Here is a 7136-nt window from a genome sequence, read left to right as displayed (position 1 = left end):
TGATTTTGACTAAACAAATATTTTCTTCCTATGGAATTCCACTGAGTGTTGTAGGTGTAACTAAGATGTCCTGGTTTGGGTTGGAGCATGTGAAGATAGTAGCCTGGAGTTTTAAGCTATCAGGTCTACTACAAGGATTGGAAGGATTATTGAAACTAGGAACCAGAAAAGAAACATGGGCCTACATTTACTGAAATAGATGAGGCTTAGATTTGTAGTCAGAGATAAGGGGTTTGTGTTGCATTTCTTATTCCTATTTCCTGAGTGATCTGGGCATCATTTTCTTTTTCTGTAAAATGAAAGCGTTGGATTAGACCATTTATAGGTTCCTTCTAGTTCTAGGTCTTCTGATCATGAGAAATACAGGAATTACCTAGATGTGTTTTTTTTTTGTACAGACCAGATTATTAATAATGAGCATAATACTTTGTCATTATATAGCTTTTGTCTTCCAAGCATTATCTCATTATCATAATCTTCTTGAAACCACTTGAGTTGAAGTAATAACTATCACATTTCCATTTTGTTAAAGGAAAAACTGAGGCATAGGAGGGGGGTGACTTGTTCAAGGTCATACAGAAAGTTGGTGGATGGGAAGGCCAGAAAATTGTGACTTCTTATGTTTATCAACTTGTAGTCTAGGATATAATAGTAATAATGATGGTGATGATGATGATGATAGCTAAAATTTACATAGTGCCTACCATGTGCCAGGTACTGTGCTAAACCCTTTACAATTATTATCTCATTTGGCCCTCACAACAGTTATGGGAAGTAGGTGCTATTATTATTCCCATTTTATAGATGTATTATGCACTTGGCTACACTACCTTCCAATGCAATCCTCATTTTATTTTCAAGTGTCTCCACTTGCTGCCTTTGTATGGAGGCCAGAGTATCTGGTGCAAGAGCATTTCTGGTTGAATTGAGAAGTAATGTGAGAAAAGCTTCTATTATAATGCACTGTTTATTATTGGATCAATATGATTGATGAGCACCTGTCAAATATGTAATATTATCTGGGAACCAGCAGATGGAGCTGTTATAGATAGTATTCAGAGGTTTGTTTATTTAACCGAACATGTGCTTAGATGCTAGGGAAATACCATTTCATTGTTAGCGTAATAGAGTAATTTTTAGCCAGATGTTAAATGTAGTTTTTCCCTTGACCCAAGTGTGCAGAGCTAGAACATTTAGGTTTGCTGTTGCTTTTGTTTCTGGAAAGTTATGATGAAATTCTCCTGATCTTCAGCATACTCACCATGCATCTTCCATGTTAGGTCCCATTGACTGATGGATGGATGATAGAACATAGCTTCTCAGAACTGGAAAGTACCTTAGAGATTATCTAGGATAAGTTCTTCATTTTGTAGTAGAGGACATGGAGAATTAGACAGATTTGCCTTAAAAGAAGTCTTACATACAAGGCGTTTTTGAGGAAGTGAAGGAAAACTTGATAATGACTCATTCCACAAACACGGAAATAGCAATAGAATCAAAAAGGGGGAATGTGGAGAATGCCTGTCATGAGATCTTGAAAGAGCTTGTGTTCTGCTGAACATGTCGGGGTATTTATTCAATCCTTAAAGAAAAGGAGCTTTACTAGGAGTATTATTATCATAATGGATAATGGTGGTTTACATATGTAATATGTGTTTCTGAAGATTCAGGTAGTAGCATCAGGGCGCTACTCAACATTATAGGAAATGGTGTTATTTTCTTGGGGAAGAGAACGGTTAAGGGAGACTTTAGAATAGTTCTCAAAAGTACACGAAAAGCAATTATGAAGCAAATAGCAACAAAGGGAGGCAATTTGATGAAGTAGAAAGATTGCTGGATCAGTGGTCAGACAAGGGTTAAAACCCCAGCTTATCTACTTACGATCTATGTCATAAGTAGACATTCTTTGGAGAGTCGCTTTATTTGTCTGGGCCTCAATTTCCTGTCCTGCACAATGAGTGGAGTGGCTGGTCTAATGTAAGTCTCCTTTCAGCTTGAAATTAATGATTGTTTGTTTTCCTTCTGGAAAACAAAATAGCACATGCCAGTTTGCTACAGTATGAAGGATTCAGATGAGATAGGATGACAAAGCCCCTGAAAATGAAGACTGTTAAACACTGAAATGAGTACCCATGATATCGTCTTTGAAAGTCACTGAAATTTGGAGAGATTCATAACCTTCTAGGCTGGAGGTAAATAATGGACAGTTTCAAAGTGAGGGGATGAATTAGAGGGCTTTTCCTTTTTTTTTGATCTGTTGTTTTGTGAAACTTCCTTTTTCCTCCTACAGGAAGATGATAGGAAGTTATTTCATCATTGACTGTTCTAAGTGTTTTTAAGAGTTTTGTTTGCCATAACAATACGGTATCAATTATTGTAGAAGACATTGAACCAATTCTTAAGGTACCTGATAGTCACTCTCTGGTAAAACAAAGCCTCATATAATCAGAATGCTTTGGGTGTTGTAGTTAATTACATTTTAAAAGTAACTTAGAGTATATCAAAAAGTCCTTTTTGTTTTGAAGACTTTGTGAAAAGTCTCTCAATTTTTGTCCACATTCTTGCCATGGCTATGATAGTACATTGGAGGTAATTCAATGTTTCCTGGATCATCTATTATTATTCACTTCCTCAAGGTTATTATCATTCTAACCACAAATTTTCATTTATATTACTCTAGTTATAGAAGGTACAGAAAACTAAGCTGCATCTGTTTTTTTCCAGGACATACCATATTTTTTTATTCCTTACCCTTGACATGAACTCATTTTCTTGTGATTTTTCTCTTTCTATCCAAAGGATTTTGCAAAATATTTTATTTACTTTAAGGTATGGTCAGTTGGTTTCCAAGTAAGGAGTTGTGAAAAGAACACTGGTATGAAAACCAAGAGACTTGGGTTTTCATTCTAATACTTCCTGTAACTAATAACAATCCTGGCTCACATTCGTATATGCCTTTTCTCTAGCTGTGTGATTTTGAGCAAGTCATGCATTTAGGTTTAAAGTCGGAAGGCACCTTACAGATAATTTAATCCAACCCCTTCAACTTACAAATGAGCAAACAGACACAGACAAATGAAGTGACTTGGCTGCTACACATATACTAAAGAGTAAAGCTAGCATTGGAAATGAAGTCAGGCAACTTCGAATCCAGTTACTACACCATGCTATCTCCATTGCTCTGGACCCAAATTTTTTCTTTTGTGAGATAAAGGATTTGGCGCATCTAAGGATGTGTTCAGCTCTAGCATTCTGTAACTCTGTGATTCAGTTTCCTCATCTATGAGGGTGCTGGACTAGATGGTCACTTATGGCTCTATGATCTTGGTACTAGAAGACTCTGCTATGGTAATTAAGTTTCTTGGGTCCTGATTGGTGTACTACTTCTTTGTCACCATTCCAGGAAAATGAATGTGCCTTCCTGTGTTTCTAGGCAGTGACTTAGACCCTGGGAACAACAGAGTTCTAAAAAGGGTAAGTGAATGTCTTTGTGTGGGAGTCTACATTCATTTCACATACCTTATCTAAGCATTTGGAAAGAAAAAAAAGTTAACTGCTTCCAACCACTTAATTTTCAAGCAGTATCATTAGCATTTAATATTTCCTAAAGACGATCAATATGCTTTACTAATTTTATTAAGAAAAGTAGATAATTTACATATTTTCCTTGCTATTCCTTGATCAAATGAGATAATATTTGTAAAATGCTTAGCACAGTGCTTGGCTCATAGTAGGTGCTTAATAAATGCTTATTCCTTTTCTCCCTTTGTCCTACCATCACTGTATACTATCATATTTTTAGACTGGATAAACAAAATAATGCAAACAAAAATAAAGAGACCTACCAATCCTCTCACTTCTCTCCCCGCCCCCTCCCTTAAACCACTCCTGGAGGATCCCAGACTTATGCTAGGAGTGATTATTCCAGTAGCAGACAGAAGTGGTTCAGGGTGGGGAGACATAGGAGTGAAAGAGACAAAGGAAGTGAGAGTGGACTGGGTGAATTGAAGGAAATGAGATATGTAGGAGCAGCATGAAGAAGCATCTTAAAGGTGAGGACCAGATGTCTGGAATTGCTACAGAAGGCAGTGGGAAGCTGGTGGAGGAGAATGGTGATGTTTGAAAGTCAGGAAAATGGGGACTTGTCTTGGTAGAAATTCTTAGGCTGGACAGGATGGGAAAGAGAAAAGAAGCAAGGAGATCAGGGAAGAGGAGGTGTCAGGAGACAAGATGATAACCACAGTCAGATGTATCTGAAGAAAATGCAACCTCTTTGGTTTGGATCCACTTATCTTTAACTCAAGAAAATGTTCTTTGGTGAAACCTAGCTGTTACATATGAACCAGGTGAGTCTGTTTTAATAAGCTTCAAAAGCTGAACTACATTTTCTTTTTAAACCTGGGCTGTCAAGCAAGGCATTCAGATTCTCTCTTTAAACAGCCACACTTGCAACTACATTGACAATTTAAAAAAGGCTCATCTTTGAACTTTTTTTAAATGGAAATCCATCTCCAACTTGTTAGAATCCTCTTCCACCTTCTCTTCCTCTTCTTTCTCTCCCCCACAATTGTCTCCACACCCCCACCACCAAGGTTACATTTTCCTCACTAATATCTAGGCAGGTTAAGACGCATCTTACTGAGGAAAACCAGTAGAACACAAGCCTGAAAAAACCTGGAGATTTGTTAGTTTTTGAGCAGTTTCTAAAATTGGCCAGACACATGCTCTCACCCCCACTTACTGGCATCGAGGTGTGGTCCTTTACGGGGAGTTGCTAAATACATAAAGAAAACTTGTTCTCTGCAGAAGCCTTTGCTGCTAGAATGACTTCTTGGGTGTGGAGGTTGTTCCTGCTGGTATCATAGTCTAGGTTTTACCATGTTGGAACGAAACTCTACAAGGTGTTTTTGAATGCAAGCACCGAGGTTGTATTAAGGTCTGAAAATCTACATCCACGAATATGAATAATTGACCTCATTCTGTAACCAGCACTTTGCCGTGAGTTAGTTTGGGACGAGTCCTCCATTTAAAGAGCACACTTAGAATGCACTTTTTCAAAGATGGAAAACAAACAAAAGCTGAGATACGGAACCACCTTCTCACTTAGCGAAGGGAGCAGAGATGTGGGCCTCTCATTTGGCACTGCCACAGAGCACACACACCTGGGGTGAACAGATGGCTGCCTGCTGCTCTTGTTACCCCACAATCTGGCCGTATGCAAAACCCGACTCTTCAAGTCCGGGCTTCAAATGTAGCAGTTAAACAGGTGGTTATGCCTTTGAAGAAAAGCTCTTGGTTGAGTCAAGTGCGGATTCTTTTTACACAGGAAGCATGGTTAAGATTTTTCTGAAGAAGGCCTTCAGATGAGGATTTTGAAGGTCTTGTTTCCAGAGCTCAGGATAGTGGGGAGGAGTAGGCTGCAATGTTATATTATCTCAGCTTCCCAATGGGAACTGTGGTTAGGTCCCCAGCTTCATTATCTCTCTCTGCATCTTGGGTCTCTGATACTCACAACAGCTACTGTTGACAGTCCCATGCTAGGAGAATCTATTTTTAATGTGGATTTTTCAAAATATGATTACTCTGCAAAATGATTTGGATTAAGCAGGTCTGCCTGAAATAGACATACTTTGTGCCTAATAACTGAAGGCAAGCTGATGACAAAGTCTTGGAAGGGTATATTAATTTTCAATGTGTGAATATAGTAAAGGATAAGACTCTAATACTCTAGCAAGGTGGGAATGTGCTATTAGTTCAGAGAATTAGCATTATTTGGTACTGAATGACTTGTGGTAATGACATACTGTAAAATTAACATGACACAAGAGCCAGTGCATAGTTTCTTAAAACACCAAAATGGATGATGTTTAAGCAATATTTTAACTCTAGGAATCAGATCATTTGGAAAGCAAATGAATCAGAAACTGAAAAGCAGCTGAGATGTTAATATTACATAAATAATTTGGATTTTGTTCAAGATCAATGCTGAGGTGTTTTTGAATTTTCTCCTAGGTGATTCTGCTTTGTTTTTAAATAATTTGAGATTCTTTCAATAGCATCCTTGCCTCGTATCTTTCAGGAGACTCGTTATTTATCAGTAAAGATGTTTCTCCTTCTTGAAGATACTTAATTTAGCTGTGCTTCAAAAGGGCGGCAGACCATGAAGAGCTAAAGAGAGAGGGAAAGTGAAAGGTTGTATTTCTAAGTGACTAAAAGGAAAACAATATGAATTCCCAAACATATTGCTCTTACTATTTTACAAACTAACCATCCAAGTTTTTTAAAATACATTTAACTGTTAGTTATCAACATTGCACAGTCTTCACTCTCAATATTTATTCTAGATAAATTTCTCCCTGCCATTTACTATACTGCAGCCATTTTCTCCCAGCCTTCACATAGGTGCTTAGAGGTGTTTAAGCTCATTTTAATATGATCCAGGAAAGTAATAATTTGCTTTAAGACAATCCTTACAGTTTGGGTTTTCTATTTCTTTGGATTAGTCACTTTTTAAAAATCTGCATCACTACTCCCCACCATTAACACTGGAGATGCTAAAGACCATTGGGTTTAGAATGAGAAAACCTTTCTGGGTCCAGCTCTATCACTTATTCCAAATTTCAGTTTCCTCATCTGGAAAATGGGAATAATTTCTATAATACCTAGTTTACAAGATTGTTTTGAGGATCTTATGAGACAATGTACTTTACAAACCTTAAAGAGATATCTAAATGGCGGCTTTTACTAAGTGTACTCTGGCATGGTCACCACTTTTTTTTTTCCCCATGGTGGGATAAAGGGAAGAATGTGCTCGCCTTCAGTGCAATGAGTATGGTACGTGAAACTAAGAAGGCATGGGAATGGCAGAGTTGAGGCCTAAGACTGGGACAGCACCATCTCAAGAATGGGGCATTATCCTCTCTAGAGATAATAACAAGAATTTTAAATGGTCCTTTAAAGTTTGAAGAGGGATTTACATGCATAATTGCATTTGGATCTCACAACCTCTCTGCCAGATAGACTACCAGTATTGTTATTTTCTATCGTAATACAGATGAAGAAATGGATTCTGGAAAGTTAAGTGACCTGCTCAAGGTGATGTGACTAGTAAGTGTCAGGGGTGGGATTTGACCCTG

This window comes from Vombatus ursinus, unplaced genomic scaffold (genome assembly GCF_900497805.2).
Source record: "Vombatus ursinus unplaced genomic scaffold, bare-nosed wombat genome assembly UNPS02014841.1, whole genome shotgun sequence".
NCBI lineage: Eukaryota > Metazoa > Chordata > Mammalia > Diprotodontia > Vombatidae > Vombatus > Vombatus ursinus.
Note: the sequence above shows the minus strand (reverse complement) of the source record.